The sequence below is a fragment of the Budorcas taxicolor genome, chromosome 2 (genome assembly GCF_023091745.1).
Source record: "Budorcas taxicolor isolate Tak-1 chromosome 2, Takin1.1, whole genome shotgun sequence".
NCBI classification, from domain to species: domain Eukaryota; kingdom Metazoa; phylum Chordata; class Mammalia; order Artiodactyla; family Bovidae; genus Budorcas; species Budorcas taxicolor.
In genome coordinates, this window is record NC_068911.1 from 74,082,643 (window position 1) to 74,109,388 (window position 26,746).

The 26,746-nt window shown below is 38.5% G+C and overlaps 1 pseudogene; it reads left to right on the plus strand.

Annotated features, from left to right (window-relative positions):
- The first annotated feature begins 1,978 nt into the window (after positions 1-1,978).
- On the plus strand, positions 1,979-12,132 carry LOC128060596 (DNA primase small subunit-like; annotated as a pseudogene).
- The last annotated feature ends 14,614 nt before the right edge of the window (positions 12,133-26,746 follow it).

Here is a 26,746-nt window from a genome sequence, read left to right on the forward strand (position 1 = left end):
CGATCTCTATACCACCTTTGAAAATCACAGACATGACATGGTCCTAGAAGCAGTCCAACTCTCTAAGGTCATCAGTGTAATATACTCTAACTCCCTTGATTTAAAATAATGTTTCTTCCATCCCTTTAGCATGCAAATGCATATAAGTTTAAAACTGATTTGTCTAATAATATGTCTTAGGTTCAAAAAACACAGATAAATAAAATTCATTTTACTTCATCTTTTGTGCATTTTTTGTGTTTTGTCCCATTTTAAAAATATCATTGTAAATATGATGTGAAAAATGCATTTAAACAAATTCTGTATTATGAATTATTCATAGATAAATTTTTCTGAAATATGAGAATAATGAATTTAGGTACAGCATTGTCCTAGCATGCTTGACAGTTAATTGGCTACCATGCTTTATTCCATATGCACTGGAAGATTATGCTGTTTAAGAGAGAAAATAAATTCCTTTAATGGTGGGCTAATTCTTGGTATGCCCACATTTAATATCAGTCATTTGGCTTAAGCTTTGACCCTGCTTAAATGCAAATGTTCCTGAGAAGAGTAAAAAATTCAACTCTTATCACGCATTTGTGCCTTATTATATACAGTTTGTAAACATTTGGCTAGAAAGGAATGAGTTCAGAACTTGAGAGCACTGTCGACTGAAATTTTGAAGAGAGAATATATCTGAGAATGGAAAAACTATGAAATTCAAAGACTGAGGATATTCAATGCCACCAAATTGCTGATTCTATATTTTTGCACTGTTTGTTTCTTACCAATATTCCATATTTTTAAAAAGATATTTTAAAAATGTAACTCCCACACCTCAAAAGTTTTACATTATTTTGATGTTCTATATCTTGCTGTTTCCACTTTACAATTTATAAATTGGTATCATTTCAGAGGAATCTTTTAAGCAATAAATAAACTCGTATTTTCAGTAAAAAAAAATAATAATAATAATAATAGTAATTTAAAGCAACACATGAAGCTCTAACACCCTTGCCAAAGTTTGCATAATTGAGAAAGGCACCTTCCTGTGTCAAATCTAATTTCTCTTATTTTCAAATGAAAATGTTGAAAACATGGAGAATCAATGGTTTGCCAATTACAGTCAGAGGTGAATCTAAGATCAGGACAGAGATCTCCTAGTTGCTAGTCCTGGTAATTTGTATATATGGTATTAGTAAAATGCTTTCATCCACTTCCCTCTAGCAGGGCCTCCCATTTTCCCATGTCTTTGTCCTGTATTCCAAGTGTGCTCTCAATGGTAATGTCAGTAGAATATAACAATGTGTAATGTATGTAATAACAATAGAGGTTGTGAAAATAATTCTTAAGGGATTATTCTCCTAAATAATACCTGTATTTTTAATGGAGCCTATTAAAGTCAAATACCTAAGCATAGCAGATCACCCTGCAATGAGAGGAAAGCCTGGTACCAAGGAACTCACCTTGTGTCTTTCATCCTCTACCAAAGCGTTCACTTGCACTACTGCTGGAAGTATGCTCCATGTTAATCCTCTAATCACTTAGTCAAAATGCTTCCCACTGCCCGTGGGAGGAGAGCACTAGACACGATGGGCTCTGCAGATACACTGAGAATAAAAGTAAAGTCTTTGCTCAAACTCTGCAAACTTAGATGAAATAATCAAATACAAATCAGATTTTTGAGCAATACAAGAGAATTATTACCTATCCCTAACATAATCCCAAAGTTTCTATAGCAAGATACAAGCAGAAAAGAGGAGCATCTGGGCCAGGTAATCAAGGCATGAAAAATTATATGCCACAATCTACGTAATAATGTAGACAAACACAAATCTACCGGGAAAAAATTTAAGCAGAACTGAGGTCATTAGGACAAAACAAAAGGAATATCCTGAATGCCAAGACTAAGTGGGCAAAAGAAGGACAGCCTTCTAGAGCAGAAGGCCATAAGAAGGAGATCACAGAATATCACAGACAAGAATAAACTGGGGCTATGGAACGAAAAATAAGAAACGAGAAAGCCGGAAACATTGAGTTCCGTCATAAAAAAGGAGTCTCGAGTAGGAGCATGTTGCATGTGCAAGGTATGATGTAGTTACTTGTCTACCAAGCTTCATTTCAGATGCTTAGGAAGAATCTACTATATAAGACAGAAAGAAAAAAAGATTCCTTTATCCATTGACTGATTGCTGATTTAATATTCAACACCTCAAGCATGTGGCTTGAAGTTTTGACTCTCCTTAGAAAAGAAATCTGTGGTTCATTCTTTGCACCTCGTCCAGGTTATATTAGGATTTGTGGTAAACCTCCAGTCTTCATACATCTGGAACCTACAAGATAAATGAATCACTCTGTGGTTTATACACTGATGTTTTCAACATACCTTTCTTCATATTATTGTTGCACTGTATATACATTTCCATCATTCTGAAAGTAACAGTGAATTAAAATTATGTGTATTCATGTCTTCTTCATCTAATATCCTCATTTAAAATCTCTAAAGGATGGCATCATAACTTTCACTAATCCTTTATCCTCAGAAAATAAAATTTTATATATGGGAGGCATTCAGTACTAGCTGATAAGAACTTTACTAAAGATACTTTTGTTAAAGAAAACATATGATTTTCAGCCATGTGAACCAAATATTATTAATTTTCCATAGCATACTGAGAAATGTTTTTTTAATTTAAATAAATTACCCTCTGAGTCCATTACCATGTTTTAAATTCCACTGTGCTCACTATAGAATTAGTGTTCAGAATTGGTGCTAAGAATTCGAATTATGTTTCTACTTCTATTTGACCTACGCTTTGACCTTAAATATCTCGACTCTTTTTTCCTAAATCTAAATTCCAGATAATACTATTGATTTGTGTCTGTGTGTAATGTAGAGAGGTACCTTTTATCCATTTTTAATAGGGCATCCTATTTGAAAATACTTGTCTAGCAAAGTTATAATTTTTGATGCAATATTGAATGAACTACTATAAATCCTTTCTCAGAATTCCTGTGTAAACATATATATGTAAATATACACACATACAGAGTCTCACCTATTCATCTTTCAGATCAATAGACTCTATTTGGCTGGGGTCTGGGGGACAATTTGTATCAATGGAGTAGAATGAAACCAAATGCTGTGTCCTTGGTCACATTAGCAAGGTAACTGAAGTAAATGAGTTTACAAATAACTGTGGTTCATAAAAGTGCCTAAGAAGCTTTTGTACAACCATAACATTAAGATGCCAAAAGTCTTTGCCAGGGAATTCTTGGTTTCATGTAAAAGTTTCTCAACTCTCATAAATATTTCTCTTTCTATCACAGCATTGAAATAAGACATTTTCATGTGGGAAAATTTAGATAAGTCAATGGGCTTCCCTGATAGCCAGTTGGTAAAAAATCTGCCTGAAATGTAGGAGACCCTGGTTCAATTCCTGGGTTGGGAAAATCCACTGGAGAAGGGACAGGCTGCTATTGCTGCTGCTAAGTCACACAGTCGTGTCCGCCTCTGTGCGACCCCATGGACAGCAGCCCACCAGGCTCCTCTGTCCCTGGGATTCTCCAGGCAAGAACACTGGAGTGGGTTGCCATTTCCTTCTCCAATGCATGCATGCATGTTAAGTCACTTCACTCATGTCCAACTCTGTGTGACCCCATGGACAGCAGCCCACCAGGCTCCTCTTTCCATGGGATTCTCCAGGCAAGAATACTAGAGTGGGTTGCCATTTCCTTCTCCCAGGTATAGGCTACCCACTCCAATATTCTTGGGTTTCCCTTGTGGCTCAGCTGGTAAAGAATCTTCCTGCAATGTGGGAGACCTGGGTTCAATCCCTGGGTTGGGAAGATCCCCTGGAGAAGGGAAAGGCTACCCACTCCAGTATTCTGGCCTGGAGTATTCCATGGACTGTATAGTCCATGGGGTCACAAAGAGTTGGACACGACTGAGCGTATTTCACTTTAACTTTCAGCTATGACACAGTGATCTTATTTCAATCAAACTATGCTATTTTTTTTAAGCTCCGTTTCTCTCAGGAAGATATTTTTTTCTTAAGAATATTTACCAGTGACTAGAAACTAAGCTATTCCAGTCTGTATAAACCACACCCTTATATCCTGTACCTTCTCAGCTTCTTTTGAATAAGTAGCCTATTCCACGACCTTGTCACTTGCCACAGCCAACTGAACTAGGAAGACAGTCAACCAAATGGGTCAACTGGAATGCCTCCAAGGAATGTGGAGCCATTAACCAGAGAGACAAGAAAATGCAGTCTCTGCACTGAGAGAGTCTTACACGGCTGTCTCTGAGCTACCGGAGGAACTTAAAGAAATCTGATGTGCAAGAAGAAATATTAAAGAAGCTGATTTCAAAGAGAAGTAGGAATGAGAGAAAATATGAACCCAGAAAGAGAGACAGAGCAAAAAGTAAGGGTAACAGTTTTCTTAGTGTCTGATTATTTTATCATTCTTGGTTCTTATTCCTCTGACTAAATTCCATTTGGAATTAGGTAAAATAGGATCATTATAAATGTTCTTTCTTACCAGAGTCAAATTCAAGCTCTTGTGCGCACTGCCAACAACTAGGACTATATAGATCTTATAGTACGCACTGAAAATGGCTATTACTTTTTAAAACTATATATAAAACTACACATAACATGTGTTTTTTAAAGACAGTAGTTTGCTTAGATACTTTGGTTCCAAGGAATTAAATAGATAATTTAGGACTCTCATATCTGAGAGAAGCATCACTGACAAAGTCTCTGTTACGGGGTATGTGTTGGGTCAATAGTTTTACATCATCTCATTTTATCCTTCAACAAACTTCTGAATTATGTGCTATTTCCAGCATTTCACAGATGACGAAACTGAGACTTAAATAACTTTCCTAAGGTCATAAAGGCACTAAGTGGTGAAGCCAGAGAACAAATTCAGGTCTCTCCAATTCCAGAACCCATATTCTTTTCATATTTTATTTATGTAAGTTGGTCAAATTTGTATGCATCCAGTTTTTGACAGAGCTGTTCTTCCAGAGTAATGGTAAATTAAAACACTAAGCTAAAGGCTACTGAAGATGGTTTAAAATACTTGCAATTCTAAACTTGCTAAATTAATAAAGGGAATAAAGTTGGGATTAAAGGACACATGAAGTCAAAACTAATTAATTGCTCAAGTGTAAGTGAACTAAAATCACTCAGATGCCATAATTTAATACAGGAATCTATTTTGATTTTGCCTCACAGGGAGTAAGATGATATATTTTCATATGTTTAATTTCAAAATTACTACCTTTTATTAAGTAAAGTTGGCAACTTACTTGTCAAAAATATATGTACTTAGTATTTTATAACCATATCAGGCACAAATAAATGGAGAATTGTCTTTATGATAAAAAAAATCTGAAAAATATGATTCATAGAAACGAACAATTTTACAGCATTATTGAAAAGGCACTTTTCAGTAGATGTTTCTTATTGATATTAAAATAGGTTTCTCTCTCCGTCACCAAAATATTCATGCAAAATTATAAGTACTTCATTATTTTTAATCCACTTTCAAAATTTTATTTTTTAACAAGGGAAACCCACTGCAGTATTCTTGCCTGGAGAATCCCCTTTTGGACAGAGGAAACTGCAGGCTACAGTCCACGAGATCGCAAAGAGTAGGACGTGACTGAGCGACTAAGCACAGCACAGCAGTGTGAAACTGCACCCTCGATCAAGACACTGGCCTGAATTAAGACTCAGATAAAGTGTACTCGGTACCTGAAGTTTCATATTTATAAAATAAATATATGAGAATAAGTTCAACTAAAATAAGTTTATTGAACAATGTTATTTGCAGTTACTTTTTTTAGTATGTCATCAACAACAAAAAAGGGACAATTTTTCTAAAGACTAGTGATTATGTCATTTAAATCTTTAAACTGATTAGCAACTTGTAGACTAAATATAATTTGCACCATTTTAGGAAAATAATTTTTAAAACATCACTCTTCTGGAAGATTTTAGAATGAAAACGAGAATACAGTTATATATTTTAAGACTTTGATAAAATAACTTCTTTTATATGACTTTAAAAGCATCTCTTTTCTTACAGTTATTTTTTGCTTTGTTTTTAATGATAAAAGAGACGAAAAAACAGTTTACTCTTTGAGACAGTCTCTGCATATTAAACAAATTTCAATTACAGAGAAAACATGGAAAGGAAAGAGTTTTTTTAAGCATAGCAATCTTCCAAAATAAGATAAACATCTATGGAACCAAAAATGGAATCAGATGTGTAAAGCAGGAAGTAGAGTTGAAACTTCAAATCTCCTAGGCTTTGCCTCCAGCAGCAGGCAGAGTAGATAGGGAGAAGCAGAAATTAAAAATTCCTCACTGACGTAGACACTAAATACAGACTCACTATTTGAATTGAGGCCTACAAAGGGGGTTAAAAAAAAACTGTAACTCTTTGCAAAGAAGTGACATATAAAGAGACATACCTAAAGACATGGGGAAGAAACAGAAAAATCTTCCCACTGAGAAAGGTACCCAACCACTTGCTAGATCATTACTTAACCTGAGTTTTCCCAATATCCCCAGAAGGTTAAAGTGCTAACTTTAATCGATACCATAAGATCTGTCTATATAATAGGACTTTAGGACCAAATGAGAAACACAAAACTAGAAGCAAGCGAAACTGTATAGAGAGGGGATGAGAGGAGGCAAATGCCATCCTAGACAGGCCTGCAAACCAAATTCCAGAATAAAAGAGCTTCTATTTGTCTCTTCGGGTATAAAGATAATATTGGCTTTATAGCTATAGCTTTGCGGATGCCTTAATATCTGGTCAGTATTCTCATTTATCTTCTTAAAGTGAATGCAGCAATCACTAAGTGTTTTTTTTTTTTCTCCAACACAAATTTTTTAATGAATCTGTTCAATTATACTACAGATTCAGCATAATTATTTCTTGAGATTGCACTGGATTTGTAAAATAATTCAGAGAAAATAATATTTAACACATTTAGTATGTTATGTCATTCCATTATGGATGTGATATACCTATTATTTATTCAAAGTTGTTTAATAAACTTAATATAACACATATTACATACAAATTTATACATTATATATCGTACATTTATATACATAAATATCCTATATATCATATACGAGGTGGAGGGCATGATGGAATTAGTGTTCTTATATAAAGAGATGGGCTTCCCATGTGGTGCTTCCTCTGGAGAAGGAATGACAGCCCACTCCAGTATTCTTGCCTGGGAAATCCCATGGACAGAGGAGCCTGGTGGGCTACAGGCCATGGGGTCGCAAAGAGTCAGACACGACTGAGCAACTGAGCGTGCACGTGTATGCTTCCACGCATGCACACACACACACACATGCACGCACACACACAGGAGGATATACTGAGGCAGGAGATAGACAGTCCCAGGCTGAGGAGCTGCAGTGTGTCACCTATGAACAGATACTCCAAGATGAAGATAATAGCAGGAGGCTAATAGGAGAGGCTGAGCCCTACCTAGATAAGGGACAGAGACCATATACTTCTCATCCTTGAGGTCAAGGAGACCTTCTTGACTATACATGTGCAGAAAGGCTCCTTGAAGGTCAAAAAGGAAGTGATGTCAACCTACTCTTAGGCCTCTTTGCTGGAATCCTTCTTGGCTAAGAGATACACCCGTAGCCAAATGTGGACTCAGAACCAGGCAAAGCAAGATGACTGGCCAAAGGAAACCCAGGAGAAATGCCTGATATAAGAGCACAACCACCATGTGTCTATTCACACATACTCTTTTTTTTCCCCCCAAAGACACTTTACTTGTTTCACTACTCTCTGTCTCTTTGTGGGATTCATTTCTACAAAGCCAGTGGGCCAGGGGTTTTGTCACTGGCCACTGGTCTAGTGGCTAGGATTCAGCACTCTCACTGCCGCAGCCTGACTTCAATCTCTGGCCAGGAACCAAAATCCTGCTTCAAGCCACTTCAGGCCGAGGCCACCTGAGATCAATACCACAGAGCTCGCTTCCTCTCACTCTGTATATGAGACCCCAGCAAGAAGGCAGCCATCTACAAGCCAGACTCAAGGGGAAACCAAATGGGCCAGCACTTTAATCTCAGACTTCCCAGCCTACAGAACTGTGAGAAATAAATTCCTACTGTTTAAGTCTATGGTAGGCTGAGCTAATATAAATTTTGATACCAAGAAGGGAGGTATTACTACAACAAATATCTAAAATTGTGGAAGTGGCTTTGGATCTGGGTAATGGGTAAAGACCTGAGGAGTTCTATGGTACATGCTAGAAAAATTGAGATCACATTCAGAGTGATTCTGAGAAACTCAGGGGAAAAGGAAACAGAGATGGACAGAAATTTTCCATCTTCTTAGAAAAATACATAAATAATCAAAAGTAGAATACTGGCAGAAATATGGATACTAAAGGCAGGCCATTTTGAGGTCTCAGATGGAAATGAGTAACAGGTTATTAGAAATCAGAGGAAAGGTAATACTTGTTACAAAGTGGCACAGAACTTGCATGAATTGCATTCATATTTGTGTTTTGTGGAAGTTATAATTTGGAAATGATGACTGGATAAATATTGGATATTTAGCTGAGGACATTTCTAAGCAAAGTGTTGCTTAGAAAGACTTGTTTCCACCTGCCTCCTTATAATAACAGTGAAGAAAAGAGATAAATTGAAGAAAGAACTGTTATACGAAGAAAAACCAGACTTTATAAGATTTGGAAAATTCTCAGCCTGTTCATATTTCAAAAACTGAGCAACTGTATTCAGAAGACAACACCAAGGATATGGCTGGACTATCACTTGATAGAGACATTGCATGCCCACATGCTAAGTCACTTCAGTGGTCTCCGACTCTTTTGCCTATGGATTGTAGACTGCCAGGTTCCTCTGTCCATGGGATTTTCCAAGCAAGAAAACTGGAGTGGATTTCCATTTCCTACTCAAGGATAAAGACATTATGAGAGTATATAAGCAGAAACACAGCCAGTTTGAACTGAAGATAAAGACCATATAAAATAACAAAAGGCTACTGGACTTCTTAAATTCCACGGGACAGGACAATAAAGCTATTCATCTACTGCTGCTGCTGCTAAGTCACTTCAGTCATGTCCGACTCTGTGTGACCCCACAGACGGCAGCCCACCAGGCTCTGCCGTACCTGGGATTCTCCAGGCAAGAACACTGGAGTGGGTTGCCATTTCCTTCTCCAATGTAGGCAAGCATGCTAAGTTGCTTCAGTCGTGTCTGACTCTGTGAGACGCCTACAAATATGCATTATTCTAAGAAAAGAGAAGAACGACATTGGGAAAAAAAAATAAAAACAAAACCACCACAACAAAAACAAGCTTATTGATACAGAGAAAAAGATTGGTGGTTGCCAGAGGTTGAGCAAGGGTGATGGGATGATGGTGGACAAAATGCATGAACTGAGTTAAAACGTAGAAAGCTCTAGTTGAAAATAAATAAGTCATGGAGATGTCATTCACTCATCCTTCAACTTTTTTTTCTGTTTGCTGCCATTCCTTTCATTTCTTTTTAATTTAACATCGCTATCTTCCTGAAATATGAATACTTTAATATATCCTATTTTCCATGGTACACAAGGCCTTTCATGCCTTCTCCCCCAGTAAGTTCTTTTCTTTTTTTTTTTCAATAGACAAAGGAAAAAAAAAAGCATTTCAGGCTAATGAAGAAAGACCTTATTTTTCAAGAAAATACAGGAGTATATATTTATGGTCTCAGGATAGGGAAAAATATTCTTAAGTCAAATCCTCTCCCTAAAATGGGAGTAATGCTAAATTTTTGCATTGTTTCAGACAGGAAATGAAGTAGAGTCAAGTACCAATTGGCTGGTTTCTTTGCCTCACTGTTTTGAAATTTAGATTACTAGGTCTGAAAGAATCGACTGAAGTTTACTCAGAGAGAAACCATGTCTTATTTTCATCAATTTCTAAGCCATTTCGGCCATGAGGTTTCGGAGACTAATAAGTAAATTGTGAACCCCATCTCACGTTAATTCATACTCTGCGCAGCTCAGACTCCTGACAAAAGTTCCACCTCGGTTGAGGGGCAAATAAATTTGATCCTTTCCCCTCTGTTTCAACCTCCTCATCCTTAGGCATACACAAGTTATTACAGTAAGAAAGCAAGTGTATGATAAATCACTCTGGGAGCTTCCGGGATGGTGAACCGAATAGAGATTCAGGAAGAGGAAAAAGAGTTGGGAGGACCTATAAGCTCCTGCCCCTTCCTACACGCATGGCCCTACATTTCTCTTCACGGGGCTGATCTTCAACATGCTCAAGGGCTCACCTTCTCTCAGAATAACTTCTTTCTGCAACAGGCATGGGCTCCTTCCTTCCAAATGAGCGTGGGACCCACTGTGTAGTGGATGAGCAGAGATGCCGCAGGGCCTCCAGTCGCCAGGCCATCTCCCAAGTGGGAAATAACAATTCTCAGTAACTGCTTCAGACAGTTGCCGAGGCCGCGACGCGCCTGCGCAGTGGGCGAAGTCGGCCTTGTGCGGTTCCTACCAGTTCTCTGTGCGACCGGGCCTGGGACTAGTTCAGCGTTCTGTGGAAGAACTGAACGTGCCTCAGCTGCCGCAGCTGTTTAAGCTGTATTACCAGAGGCTCTTTCCAAATGCAAGGTACTATCGCTGGCTCACATATGGAGGAGTGATAAAGAATTACTGAGTTAATTTTGACACCATGGATTTTCATTCTCATTGAAGAGGATATTTACGTTCGCTATCACTCCTTCATCAACCAGAGAGATCTGGAAAGGACGATGTAGACAAGCGTTCTAAGTGCTGGGCTCCCATGACGTTGGCGATATGCACCATAGACAGAGCACTGAAAGATTTAAGATCGTTTCTGGATGTATTCTGGAAGGAGACGTTTTCATTGCTGGGTCTGGGATTAAGCAGAAAATTGTCCTCTGAAATACTTTTTGGGATAGTTGAGTTATTGCGGCTAGTTAAGGTGGTCAGGGCTTCCCCGGTGAGTCAGCAGTAAAGAATCGGCTTGCAGTGCAGGAGAGCTGGGTTCGATCCCTGGCTTGGGAAGATCCCCTAGAGGAAGGCATGGCAGCCCACTCCGGTATTCTTGCCTGGAGAATCCCCTGGACAGAGGAACCTCGTGGGCTGCAATCCATGAGGTGGTAAAGAGTTAGACAGGACTGAAGCAGCTTAGCACAAGCGCAAAGGTTGCAAAGTTCACTTAACTAAAGAAAGCACTGTTTTATCAGAAAATCTATGCTATGCTAAGTCACTTCAGTCGTGTCCGACTCTGTGCGACCCCATAGATGGCAGCCCACCAGGCTCCTCCGTCCCTGGGATTCTCCAGGCAAGAACACTAGAGTGGGTTGCCATTTCCTTCTCCAATGCATGAAAGTGAAAAGTGAAAGTGAAGTCGCTCAGTTGTATCCTACTCTTCGCGACCCCGTGGACTGCAGCCTACCAGACTCCTCCGCCCATGGGATTTTCCAGGCAAGAGAACTGGAGTGAGGTGCCAATAAACATAACTTTTAAAAATACATTGACTTGATACGGCTTGGTTGATCAACTATTCTTGAAAACAAGAAAGCTAGAATAAGATTTTAGCCCTTGTTTCTGAAACAATTCATGATGAACTTCAACAGAGCTTCCAAAGTCACAGTTCACTTGAGGCTTGGGAGCATTTGAAGAAGGTAGCCGGTAGATGCCAGAATAACATTGAAAATGACAGATGTGGACTCCGGCTGGAGTGAGAGATGCCCCAGTACTGTTTGCCACAGTGGGATATCAGTGTTAGCAAAGGAATCAATCATTGACTAAAGAGCCCTTTTAAGTGTTCATCCTAATACATATTGCAGTGTGCTTATTGATTTACAGAAAGTAGATCAATTTACAGTTTCCACCATAAGCTCCATCTGCCATGAGTTGGATACTATTTCCAGTGAAGAGGAAAAAGAGAAGTAAGCTGAATCTGATATCAAGCATAGAATCAGAGATTATAAAACAACAAGTCTAGCTCCTTATGCAAAAGTTTCTGAACGGTTTCTTGAAAGTTTAGATAAATTCTCCAAAGGAGAAGTTATCTTTCAGAAGAGTGATTTACAAAAAGACTTCTGAAGATAACAACTCCCTTCAAACCCGTGTGGCTATCTTTTACCTTCAACCAAGAATCAAATACTTCAAACACCATTTCATAAACAGGACAGAACAATGTATGCATTTTTAATGCTCAAAGCAATTGTTTTTTCTTAAATGATTATGTTGAAAATATTCCTGAGACTACCGAAGGAGAGTATCAGTTTTCCTGGAAGGAGCCATAATAGAAAAGATAAGTGGATTGCAGATAAACTTGTAAAATTTTGTATTGTACAAAGATAAATCTAAGATTTCTTATATGAATATGCAGTCCTGCCAGTTGCCATATACAGAGGAAGTGAGCAGTAATATGTTTAAGACTTTAACCTCAGCTCATTGGATACAGCTTCCATATTTCTGGAGTGAATGTTCTAGGTGAATGAGGGCTTTGTCCGTAAGTCTTAGACACTCATTTATATGTGGAAGGTGCATTCAGTCACTCCCTAGTTTTGCTTACTAATATTTTTATTGGTTAGACTATACCTCACTGTCCATATTTTAAATATTATTTTGAACTAAACATCTAAAGCTACCAAAACTTCAATTCAAACATATAAATTACTAGATTACAACATTAGGGGCTAGTCAAGTTATTTTTTTTTTACAACTATCACAGTTGTAGCTCCTAACTTCTTCCCTCAGAGAACAATTAGATTAGCCTACTATAAAGAAGCAGCTTAGAAAAAATAACCAACTTCATTTCATCAATATAAAACCTGTTGTGTTTGTCAAAACACTTGTACTTTCCATTTATTTAGATACTTAAATTGAATTTTTAAGATTTGGTTTCTTCCATGTTATTTTGCGGGATTGATTTTGAAGTGTCAGATTTATTTTGCCTCGGTTTACAACCAGTCTGGACAGAACAGTTGTTCTGGTCTCCATTTTATCTTCTGAGAAACATTGTGAAGTGGGCTATTGGACTAGTGCTTCATAAAAATTGTATTTCCTTTAAGGTTGTTTTTTTCTATAGGCACACAGTCTTTTTTTAAATCTTTAATCTTGTAGTTTATGTAGAACAAAGTCTGTCTTGCAGTCAACAGTCAACACATTGAAATACCTTGCATCTCTTTCTCCTTCCTAATTTTTTACAGAAACATTGAAGACTGTGTGCAAAAAAGCAAATGCTCTGGACTGTGGTCTGTATATGAGGATCAAGAAAGTGGCTCAGTAAGAAACAGCCTAAATCAGAGTTTATTTTGGACAAAACCCAAATCAGTGTGCCATAGAAGCATTAGGTGAGGTTTTAGCCCCATCTAGTGTCCACTACATGGAATCACTTCTTAGAGATAAACTTTAACATCTCACAACTCAAAGATGAGGCAGCTACCATAGGTTGGGCACCGACTCAAAGCACGTACAGTCAAAGAGACGTTGCTTTGTGCTTCTTTGTTACTATCCTGAAAAACAACCATGCTAAAGAAGCTACTATTAGATCTAAGGAATTCATCAAATACTTACAGGGCCAATCAATAGATGTACTCTTTCATATATGAACTTTAAAAAACAGGAAGTAGAAACCCTGATTTGGTAGAAATAAGAATGGATAGTGATGGCAGGCAGAATGGCAGTAACACCTGGGAATAAGAAATTTTACACATATCTAAGGATAAATTTACATATGCTGAATGAGGTCATATTGTGCTGTTTTTTCCCCTTTCTTTTAGTACAAGTGAAAGATTTCAATATACCCATTTTGAAATTGGACTGAGATAGTACACAAAAAAACAGGTAAAACTATACAGTTGCTATGATGCAACTGGTATATCGGATTACATAACTATGGCTATATATGGAAAGGGGCTTAACATCACCAAATAGAGAATAATCTTAACTATATATCAATGGAAATTTTTAAAAATCATGTATGTAGCCAAAATGAACATCCAAAAGTGAAATATTTATATATCACATTCTCATAATATAAACTAGAAAGAATTTTAGGTTTATCATAATTATTTGGGTGTTAAGCATACCCAACTCTTGAACCTATGGAAACAGGAAAGTAAAATTAAAAACTAAAAATCAGTGAAAAGGATAATACTTTATAACTGAACGTAGGGGTTATAGAAGAAAGCAGGACTGAGGAAAAATTGTACCCTCACAATATCCTCACAGTTGTTATTAATAAAGAAAGATGAAAAATAGAGGAGTTGGTATGTACCTTAAAGTATTAGAAAAAGAATGACAATCCCAAATAGAGAAGAGAACTAGTAAAGGTGAAAAGGACTGATTTGCTTTATTAAGAAACAATAATATAAAACAAAAACAGTCCTATTTGTTCCTGGTTGGAGGAGCCAAATGCAGTATTATTTCAAAGTTATCCCAGCAAAGTTTTCAGTCTTGACTGCCTCGCAAACCCAAATCAGAGGCATTTTCATGTTTTCAACCATTATCTTTTTCAAAATGTATTGATGCTCTAATTCTGAATTGCCAGAGTGTTTCTTACTACCCAGGTTGGGCCCGTCTTAAATGCTTCACACGTTCTGTGCTGTGCTTAGTCACTCAGTTGTGTCCGATTCTTTGTTCCCCACGGACTGTCGTCCGCCAGGCTTCTCTGTCCATGGGGATTCTTTAGGCAAGAATATTGGAGTGGGTTGCCATGCCCTCCTCCAGGGGATCTTCCCAACCCAGGGACTGAATCCAGGTCTCCCACGTTGCAGGTGGATCCTTTACCATCTGAGCCACCAGGGAAGCCTATATTCCTGAAAATGGTTAGGAGTGATCGCCAAACATTTTCTTGTTTGGGGTTAAAAGTGTGTATCTTTGGCTTTGTGAGCTGGTCGGCGTTCAGGCTCACAGTCTCCTATCTGTCTCAACCACTCAACCCTGCCACTGTTATTACAAAGCAGCCATAATCAACATAAAAATGAATAAATAGGTCTGTGTTCCAATATAAATTTGCTTATAAGAAAAAGAAAAAAAAGAGGGGTATGGGCTGAATTTGGTCTATGGGCTGTGTTTCCTGATCCTGGGTTATAGTTAAACTGATTTCGAAAGTGCATAGCCACCATTAATATGCATGTGAATATATAAGCAAGTTCAGCTCAAAAAGAAATTCATTTGAGGATATGATAGTGATAATATAATCACAATTACTGTAATATTTATCATTCTGGAAGGATCTTTCCATAGGTCAAGTACTTTACATAGTGTTTTACATGTAATTTCTCAATATCCACATCAACCTGGTGAAGTAGGTACTGTTATCATTGCCTTATGACAGATGAAAAAACAAGAGTTTAGACACTTAACATTTATTCAGTGTTCTAGTTGAAAGGTAGCAGTTTGGGATTTAAGGTAATCTTTGCAAAGAATAGCAAGAAGAGATAAGAAAGCCTTCTTCAGAGATCAGTGCAAAGAAATAGAGGAAAAGAACAGAGTGGGAAAGACTAGAGATCTCTTCAAGAAAATCAGAGACACCAAGGGAACATTTCACGCAAAGATGGGCTTGATGAAGGACAGAAATGGTATGGACCTAACAGAAGCAGAAGATATTAAGAAGAGGTGGCAAGAATACACAGAAGAACTGTACAAAAAAGATCTTCATGACCAAGATAAACACGATGGTGTGATCACGCATCTAGAGCCAGACATCCTGGAATGTGAAGTCAAGTGGGCCTTAGAAAGCATCACTACGAACAAAGCTAGCGGAGGTGATGGAATTCCAGTTGAGCTATTTCAAATCCTGAAAGATGATGCTGTGAAAGTGCTGCACTCAATATGCCAGCAAATTTGGAACACCCAGCAGTGGCCACAGAACTGGAAAAGGTCAGTTTTCATTCCAATCCCAAAGAAATGCAATGCCAAAGAATGCTCAAACTACCACAGAATTGCACTCATCTCACATGCTACTAAAGTAATGCTCAAAATTCTCCAAGCCAGGCTTCAGCAATATGTGAACCATGAACATCCTGATGTTCAAGTTGGTTTTAAGAAAGGCAGAGGAACCAGAGATCAAATTGTCAACATCCTCTGGATCATGGAAAAAGCAAGAGAATTCCAGAAAAACGTGTATTTCTGCTTTGTTGACTATGCCAAAGCCTTTGACTGTGTGGATCACAATAAACTGTGGAAAATTCTGAAAGAGATGTGAGTACCAGACCACCTGACTGCCTCTTGAGAAATCTGTATGCAGGTCAGGAAGCAACAGTTAGAACTGGGCATGGAACAACAGACTGGTTCCAAATAGGAAAAGGAGTATGTCAAGGCTGTATATTGTCACCCTGCTTATTTAACTTCTATGCAAAGAATATCATGAGAAACACTGGACTGGAAGAAACACAAGCTGGAATCAAGATTGCCGGGAGAAATATCAATAACCTCAGTTATGCAGATGACACCACTCTTGTGGCAGAAAGTGAAGAGGAACTAAAAAGCCTCTTGATGAAAGTGAAAAGTGGAGAGTGAAAAAGTTGGCTTAAAGGTCAGCATTCAGAAAACAAAGATCATGGCATCTGGTCCCATCCCTTCATGGGAAATAGATGGGGAAACAGTGGAAACAGTGTCAGACTTTATTTTGGGGGGCTCCAAAATCACTGAAGATGGTGACTGCAGCCATGAAATTAAAAGACGCTTACTCCTTGGAAGAAAAGTTATGACCAACCTAGATAGCATATTCAAAAGCAGAGACATTACTTTGCTGACTAAGGTTCGTCTAGTCAAGGCTGTGGTTTTTCCAGTGGTCATGTATGGATGTGAGAGTTGGACTGTGAAGAAAGCTGAGTGCCGAAGAATTGATGTGTTTGAACTGTGGTGTTGGAGAAGACTCTTGAGGGTCCCTTGGACTGCAAGGAGATCCAACCAGTCCATTCTGAAGGAGATCAGCCCTGGGATTTCTTTGGAAGGAATGATGCTAAAGCTGAAACTCCAGTACTTTAGCCACCTCATGTGAAGAGTTGATTCATTGGAAAAGACTTTGATGCTGGGAGGGATTGGGGGCAGGAGGAGAAGGGGACGACAGGATGAGATGGCTGGATGGCATCACTGACTCGATGGACGTGAGTCTGAGTGAACTCCGGGAGTTGGTGATGGACAGGGAGGCCTGGCGTGCTGCAATTCATGGAGTCTCAAAGAGTCAGACACGACTGAGCGACTGAACTGAACTGAACTGAACTTGCTGAGTCCAAGTTGTAAATTGTTGCTATTGTTCAGCCACTAAGTCGTGTCTGAAGTCATGTTCGACTCTTTGTTACTTCATGAACTGCAGCATGCCAGGCTTTCCTGTCCTTCACTATTTCCCTGAGTTTGCTCAGATTCATATACATTGAGTCAGTGATGCCATCCAACCATCTCATCCTCTGTCACCCTCTTCTCCTCTTGCCCAGCAACAGGGTCTTTACCAATGAGTTGACTCTTCGCATCAAGTTGCCAAAGTACTGGAGCTTCAGCTTCAGCACCAGTCCTTCCAATGAATATTCAGAGTGGATTTCCTTTAGGATTGACTGGTTTGATCTCCTTTCTTTCCAAAGGAATTTCAAGAATCTTCCCTCAAACTGCAGTACAAAAACATCAATTCTTCAGCACTCATTAATAGCTTAATAGAAATACTTGGAATTCAGGCTGTCATATACCTGGCAAGTTAGGGTATTCTGGGTGCAGGGAACTATCTCTCAATGTTCATTTTTCTACAAAGGAATTTCACTCCACTTCCTAGGAAGGAGCACTTTTTTTCATGTTTCCACATTATTTCAGCTTTGAGTTCTCCCTATGATAGAAGAAATGATCATTCCGATTAAAGTCTGTACTTTTCTGAATCAAATAATTATGGGGTTAGGACTGAACCATTATGATTTAAGCAGCATGAACCCAATTCTTTCACTTTTTGGAGAGAGCTATGTGCGGGCAAAGCTAATGCTTGCACTTGTAAATTCCATGGAGTAAGCTGAAGAAGCAGGGCTTCTTTCAGGTCCAGAATATCCAGCTGTGATGAGACAGATCAGACACTTGAAGATCTCAAATTCTAAGATCAAAATAAAGATAGACTCTGCTATACTCTTCAATCCAGCTTTACTGGAAAAATTCTGAGCCTATTTTAATATTTACTGGCCCCTTGTCTGACAAATTGGTTAAGTTCTGAAAGATGGGAAGAGCGATTAATTAGGCTCCCTCAAACTCTTAACAATAGAAACCATAGAAATTACAGTACACATCTGAGGTTGCTTAAGAACAAGTCCAGACTGTTTCTGGAGTGTTATCTACCCAAAGTATACCCAAAGGCACAGTAACTCTAAAGGCTGCTGAATCTCTCTCCATTTGACAACTCTTTGAGTTTCTTAAATGATTGCCTATAATGAAGCTAAGTAGAAAATGAACAAATTGCAGTCTGGTCATGAAACAGGCTATAACTGAACCTAATGAAACAGTGTGAAATTGCAAAAGACTGTGGAATGAATTACAAGGGTCAGTGGTCACCACCACTTAAATGAACTGTTTGACATGATGAAGTTCAACTGCAAAGAGATGACTGATATAAGGACAAGTAAGTAAAAGGAAGGGTAACCACCAATTTTCTGTTTTCATGGAGTTTTAATGTTCATCCTTAATGTAAGAAGAATTTAATTCAGACAAAAAAAGTAGTCTTTAATTTAAAAAATGGTGGCAAGGCCAATAAGTTACTGAGATGAGGGAAAAAGCTCATTTGTCTATGACATTTTAAATGTCATATGTTTTCTTCTTTTAGAGTCTAGATTCTAGAAGTATTATCTAAGCCTATGACTGGAGAGACTCACCAGGACTATGTTTTCACGCAATCAGACAGACATAACAGATTCTCTTGGCATCATCTAGTGAGATTGCAGCCTGTCAGTTTACACTTCACAGCTACTGGGAAAGCAAAACTCTGTTTGGGTTGTGAAAATTCTCCCTGAGTAAGAAGTGCGATAGAGGAGAGAGGGATGTCTGGCAGGTAGAAGGTATTTTTTTCTTAAATTACTTTGAGGACTAAAACTTGTTAATCACACATCATTTAAGAGGCACAGTCACAAGCTAATTTGGAATTATTCCTGGTTTATCTACATAGCATCAGTAATAATACAGGTTTTCTTCCCAGTCTGTTACATTTAAGTATAAGATTATACCAAGGTATGAATTCTCTCTACTGTTATTTAAATATAAATTTAGTCAGCCTTGGAAAGCTTCTGACCAATAGGTACATAGCATAGATATACAATAAATGGAAAAAAATAAACATGTACTAGTTGGATACAATAGAGAAATTGAGTTTCAGGTTATGAGGAAATTAAGGAAAGACTGAACTATAGTGTACAGTCAATGTGTATAGAATTGTACAGAATATTTGTACTGTACAAATTGTACAAATATTTGTATAGAATATTTGTATTGTATTCAAATATACTGTTTTAAATGTAAATTATGGTTTAGGATATGGATAAATGGAGTAATCAACCCAGAGTAAAATATAAACATTGCTTCTAACTTGTTAGAAAACTTTTTTTGAACAATATAATTCTGGAATGCTTTTTATATAGTCAAGTTTATATATCAAAATGATATATATATGCTTGGATTTATGTGATTAACTCTCAGGAGCTATTGGTTTTTTCCCTCTGATAACCTTAAACAATGGAATAAAAATTGGTACTTTATAGATTAAGCACATATATAAGTCAATGTCTACATATTTTTACACATACATTGCCTTCTCCCTTCTCCCTCTATCAATCTTTTACTCCTCCAGAGGCAACCTAGTTTTGAAAAACTAAGATACTTTATTGAAGACACTTACAGCATCTCTGAAAACAAAACAAAACTGAATGACCTTAACTTTACAATGCTGCAAGAATTACTTTGTCTCTGTCCTCAGCAATAGCAAAATAATTGACTCTTTGAGGTGAATCAATATCAGTGCTTTGCTCTTTTGCCAACCTTAAAAAAAATTATGGGCATACTATAGGGATATTACATTCCTATCACTGCTGTAGCAAATTGTCACAAACATAGCGGCTTAGGATGACTGTTACATTATGGGGGGGTCAGAAATCTTAAAAACCAAGTGTCATAGGAGCTGCACATTTTCTGGAGGCTCTAGAGAGGAATCTGTTTCCTTGCCTTTTCAGCTTCTAGAAGCCTCCTGCACTTTTTGGTTCATGGTCCCTCTTCTATCTTCCAAAACTATCACTGATTCTGACATCCCTGCCTCTCTTATAAGAATCCCTATGAGTATACTGCACCCATTCAGATAATCCAGGATACTCTCCCTTATCACAAGATCCTTAACCACATTTGCAAAGTCTCTTATGTCAAGTAAAGTAACATTGACATTCTGAGCATTGGGATGTGCACATCTTTGGCAAAAGAGGAGGAAGACAGAGTTCTGTCTACTATAGTAACATTTAGAACCCTGAGGCTAAATCTAATGTGGTTTGGGAAGAGAAAAATGGTAATAGAGATGGTAAAAGGAAAAGGCCCTTTAGGAAACAGTTTGCATTCCTTTCTTATCACTAAAACCGCAATGAAAGAGGTTGATATAATCCCTGTGAGACATTAAATGGGAAATAAATTCTGTTGAGGCATAAGCTGGTCTGGTTTTGGAGAGAATTTTTTTTTTTTTATTCTGGACCATAATGTATTTTAAAAATTTATAGATGTGAATTGCTTTCCCTTTCTCATTATCTGCCTTATCTGTCCTTCTACAGATATGCGGTGGAAGGAGAAAAAGGAAAAGTACTTCACACTCAAGAAATTTGTTAAAAGCATCTACCTTACCACTTCATATGTAATTTATTGTAGGTGTCTAGTTACTGGAGTTTTTCAAGACTGTCCCCTGCAATTTGCCCTACAGATTATTCTTCTTAACATATGCTGCTTACCTATCCTTTTGTTACTTCAACACCTTAAGTCATACCACTTGATGGACTAGTATACTGGATAATCAATTCTTTCATTCATTAGTTCATTCTACTGATATTTTGTTGGCCATATCCTAGAGCTTATGCTAGATACTGGGTGGGAATATGTGTGTGTGACAAGCACAAAACAGTATAAAATACATGGGTTTTTTACAGTCCTTTCCAGACTCATCACCACTGAGAATTATTTTGTTACCTTTGGGAGATGGCAGCATACTGCTTGGTGATAGACAGGACTCAAAAATGTCTAAGTTTAGACAGGGCTCAACCATTTATCATTCCTCTGGTCTTGATAGATTACGAACTCCTTTGTGCCTCATATCTTTCCTAAATAAAATGAGAATTGCTTCAGACCTTACATAATGGTGTTTCTGAAGTTTAAGTGAGCCAATCCATGTAAAGTACTGAAGTCAGCACCTGATACATTAAGAAGCCCTCAACAGATGTTCAGTTCAGTTCAATTCAATCGCTCAGTCGTGTCTGACTCTTTGCAACCCCATGAATCGCAGCAGGCCAGGCCTCCCTGTCCATCACCAACTCCCGGAGTTCACTCAGACTCACATCCATTGAGTCAGTGATGCCATCCAGACATCTCATCCTCTGTTGTCCCCTTCTCCTCCTGCCCCCAACCCCTCCCAGCATCAAAGTCTTTTCCAATGAATCAACTCTTCACATGAGGTGGCTAAAGTACTGGAGTTTCAGCTTTAGCATCATTCCTTCCAAAGAAATCCCAGGGCTGATCTCCTTCAGAATGGACTGGTTGGACCTCCTTGCAGTCCAAGGGACCCTCAAGAGTCTTCTCCAACACCACAGTTCAAAAGCATCAATTCTCTGGTGCGCAGCCTTCTTCAGAGTCCAACTCTCACATCCATACATGACCACTGGAAAAACCACAGCCTTGACTAGACGGACCTTAGTCGGCAAAGTAATGTCTCTGATTTTCAATATGCTATCTAGGTTGCTCATAACTTTTCTTCCAAGGAGTAAGTGTCTTTTAATTTCATGGCTGCAAACACCATCTGCAGTGATTTTGGAGCCCCAAAAATAAAGTCTGACACTGTTTCCACTGTTTCCCCATCTATTTCCCATGAAGGGATGGGACCAGATGCCATGATCTTCGTTTTCGGAATGTTGAGCTTTAAGCAAACTTTTTCACTCTCCTCTTTCACTTTCATTGAGAGGCTCTTTAGTTCTTCACTTTCTGCCGTAAGGGTGGTATCATCTGCATATCTGAGATTCCTGATACTTCTCGCAGCAATCTTGACTCCAGCCTGTGCTTCTTCCAGCCCAGCGTTTCTCATGATGTACTCTGCATATACGTTAAATAAGCACGATGACAATATACTGCCTTGACACACTCCTTTTCCTATTTGGAACCAGTCTGTTGTTCCATGTCCAGTTCTAACTGTTGCTTCCTGACCTGCATACAGATTTCTCAAGAGGCAGGTGGTCTGGTATTCTCATCTCTTTGAGAATTTTCCACAGTTTATTGTGATCCACACAGTCAAAGGCTTTGGCATAGTCAATAAAGCAGAAATAGATGTTTTTCTGGCACTCTCTTGCTTTTTCCATGATCCAGCAGATGTTGGCAATTTGATCTCTGGTTCCTCTGCCTTTTCTAAAACCAGCTTGAACATCAGGAAGTTCACGGTTCACGTATTGCTGAAGCCTGGCTTGGAGAATTTTGAGCATTACTTTAGTAGCATGTGAGATGAGTGCAATTGTGCGGTAGTTTGAGCATTCTTTGGCATTGCCTTTCTTTGGAATTGGAATGAAAACTGACCTTTACCAGTCCTGTGGCCACTGCTGAGTGTTCCAAATTTGTTGGCATATTGAGTGCAGCACTTAACTGTTATTATTTCCCAGTCCTCACTTATTTCTTTAAGAACTATCTACTAACCAAAGATCCCCGTACTTATCCTAATAGTGAGTAAAAGAGAAAGCTAGAGAAGAAAAGGATAGTGGGATTTGTGTTATTTAAATCGCAGGATTTCTCTTGGGAATGAGAGGAAAGAGAAAAGAAACAGATAACCAAGAGGTATAAGAAACATGGAAAGTGAAAAAAAAATGATTTTTAAGAACATGCCTTAGTAAGATACTGAGACTTGAGAATTTTTAAGGAAATATTGTGAGACTAAGCTTTTATTTAAGGTTGCCAGATCATTTTTTCATTTATTCATTCAACAAATGGTTGATGAGCTAATACTATGTGTCTATATCCTGTGCTAGATACTCATGACAGACCTGAGAGAAAAAGCAAACTGGGTTTCTGTCTGCATTTAGCTTTTGTAGAAGGAAGATGACAAATGCTATTGAATAATCAGTCATACAGATGTTAAATTATCAATGTTCTAATTGCTACAAAAATCACTGCAGATGGCGACTGTAGCCATGAAATTAAAAGATGCTCGCACCTGGGGAAAAAAAGCTATGACCAACCTAGACAGCATATTAAAAGACAGAGATATTACTTTGTCAACAAAGGTCCATCTAGTCAAAGCTATGATTTTTCCAGTCATCAGGTATGGATGTGAGAGTTGGACTATAAAAAAAGCTGAACACCAAAGAATTGATGCTTTTGAACTGTGGTGTTGGAGAAGACTCTTGAGCATCTCTTGGACTGCAAGGAGATCCAACCTGTCCACCATAAAGGAAATCAGTCCTGAATATTCACTGGAAGGACTGATGCTGAAGCTGAAGCTCCAATACTTTGGCCACCTGATATGAAGAGCTGACTCATTTGAAAAGACCCTGATGCAGGAGGAGAAGGGGACAACAGAGGATGACATGGTTGGATGGCATCACCGATTTGATGGACATGAGTCTGAGCAAGCTCCAGGAGTCAGTGATGGACAGGGAAGCCTATTGTGCTGCACTCCATGGGGTCACAAAGAGTAGGACACAACTGAGCAGCTGAACTGAAATGAACAGCTACAACTGAAAAAGTAGAGGAGTTTGATAGTTTAATATACACAGGATGGTCAACAAAGCTGGAATCTGAAGAATGATTAGGTGAAGTAGTATAGACTTTTCTGGGAACAAAAGGAAGAAATGTGGCCGAAGTGCTTTCAGTGAGGTGGTGCTTGGAGTGAAAGGTGACTGAAGGGGTAGATAGATGTCAGACCATGCAGGGTCATGAGGGTCTTAATAATGATTTTGATCTTGACTTTAGGAGAAATGGATTGGTATAATCAGTTTTCCAATGTGAAGGGATTTTTCTTCAAACAGAAACTGCTTGGAATAGAAGCAGATATGTGGATTGACTCATTGGAGACTATTGTATTAGTAATGGTGAGAGGCGATAGTGACTAGGAATAGGTTAGTGATGTTGTAAATGTGGATGTGGAAATGAATTTAAAAGCTATTCAAAAGTGAATCATCAGATTTCACTAATCATGATGGAGTGAGTGAAGGACCAAGAAGAATATGACACTGATTTCTGACTTGAGTAACTGGACAGATAGTAGCTATTTCCTGGGAAGACTGGAGAGGACTAGAAATTGTGTTGGATTTATTTCTGACTCATTGAAAACTCTGTCCTCAAAATGAAAGCAGAGTTTATCTAGAATTAAAATCATCTCTCAAGAGATGAGTTAAAAGTAAAAATTAACTACAAACATGATATTGAAATTTACTGTTGAAAGGCATGCAAGTTGACAAAACTAGAGTTGTGATTTGGAGGGAAAATTTGTTTATTCAATCAGAAAATAAAAAACATTCTGCATCGTGGTTGTTTTCTTTGTTTATTTGTTTTCATTGAACAGAGGGAGCCAAGAAAAATTCTCTGTAATATTGCAGACTAAACAACATTTTCAACACAATCTGCATGGAAACCCAATTTCTGAAGCAGTAGGACTTTTCTTGGTTGGAAGGTAATGGTCATTATTAAAATGTCTGAATGAATTTAAAGCCATTGCACTACCTTGCTGGCTGAGGCTGAAGACTTTGGCTACTGCTATAAAATTTGAAAATAATAAGGGTTTTTTTCTACTGGAAACTGAAGAAATATTGTGCAAAGAGGAGAATACGAATTTGTTTGTAAGCCCAATAAGTTCTTGTTATAAGAGAAAGATGAAACCATCAAAGAAAAATGAAAATGTTGTCAACTATGAAAAGTCTGCAAGGTCAGGCACTACTACTACTACTAAGTCATTTCAGTCGTGTCCAACTCTGTGCGACCCCATAGACGGCAGCCCACCAGGCTCCCCCGTCCCTGGGACTCTTCAGGCAAGAACACTGGAGTGGGTTGCCATTTCCTTTTCCAATACATGAAAGTGAAAAGTGAAAGGGAAGTTGCTCGGTCGTGTCTGACTCTTCACAACCCCATGAACTGCAGCCTACCAGGCTCCTCCATCCATGGGATTTTCCAGGCAAGAGTACTGGAGTGGGGTGCCATTGCCTTCTCCAAGGTCAGGCACTAGTAGACAATATTTCAGCAGAGGTTGTCCTCACTGCACTAGAGGTAATACAGTTATTTGGATTCACATGCAGAATTTGTAAAAACTCTTTATTTTTTTTTAAAGATTGTTTGATATGGACCATTCTTTTAAAGTCTTTATTGAATTTGTTACAATATGGCTTCTATTTTGGTTTTTTGTCCACAAGGTATGTAGGATCTTAGCTCCCCAACCAAGGATTAAACCCACACCCCCTGCATTGGAAGATTAAGTCTTAATCACTGGACCACCAAGGAGGTCCCTATAACAATTCTTTAAACAAGAACAGTAGAAATAAGCTACCCATGAGTTTCAAGAGAAGAAGTTCTACTCTGAGTGACAAGGCCAGGAGCAGGTGTTTGGAAGATTGCTAAAAGTTTAACCAAGAAAAGAAGGAATCTTTCTTCAAGATTCCTGTCTTAATCACACACCTAGCACACAGCCTAGATAGCATATTGAAAAGCAGAGACATTACTTTGCCAACAAAGGTCCATCTAGTCAAGGCTATGGTTTTTCCAGTGGTCATGTATGCATGCGAGAGTTGGACTGTGAAGAAAGCTGAGCACCAAAGAACTGATGCTTTTGAGCTGTGGTATTGGAAAAGACTCTTGAGCATCTCTTGGACTGCAAGGAGATCCAACCAGGCCATTCTAAAGGAGATCAGCCCTGGGTGTTCTTTGGAAGGAATGATGCTAAAGTTGAAACTCCAGTACTTTGGCCACCTCATGTGAAGAGTTGGCTCATTGGAAAAGACTTTGATGCTGGGAGGGATTGGGGGCAGGAGGAGAAGGGGACGACAGAGGATGAGATGGCTGGATGGCATCACCGACTTGATGGACGTGAGTTTGAGTTAACTCCGGGAGATGGTGATGGACAGGGAGGCCCAGCATGCTGTGATTCATGGGGTCACAAAGAGTCGGACATGACTGAGTGACTGAACTGAACTGACTGAGCACACATCTTGATTACTTAGTAAAGTCAGTGAATAATGAGGGAAAAGGAGGACAATTGTGGCAGGATTCTAGGACTTAGAAAAAAGAAACAGGCAGATTTGAGGAAATAGATATCATGCAAATAAGCCTCAGGTTCTTGAAGAAAGACACTCCAAGACTCTCACAGGCTGTTTTTCCAATCTCTGTCTCTAGGATTAGGGCTTCCCTAGTAGCTCAGTTGGTAAAGAATCTGCCTGCAATGCAGGACACCCTGGTTTGGAAAGATCTGCTGGAGAAGGGATAGGCTACCCACTTCTGTATTCTTGGGCTTCCCTTGTGGCTAAGCTAGTAAAGAATC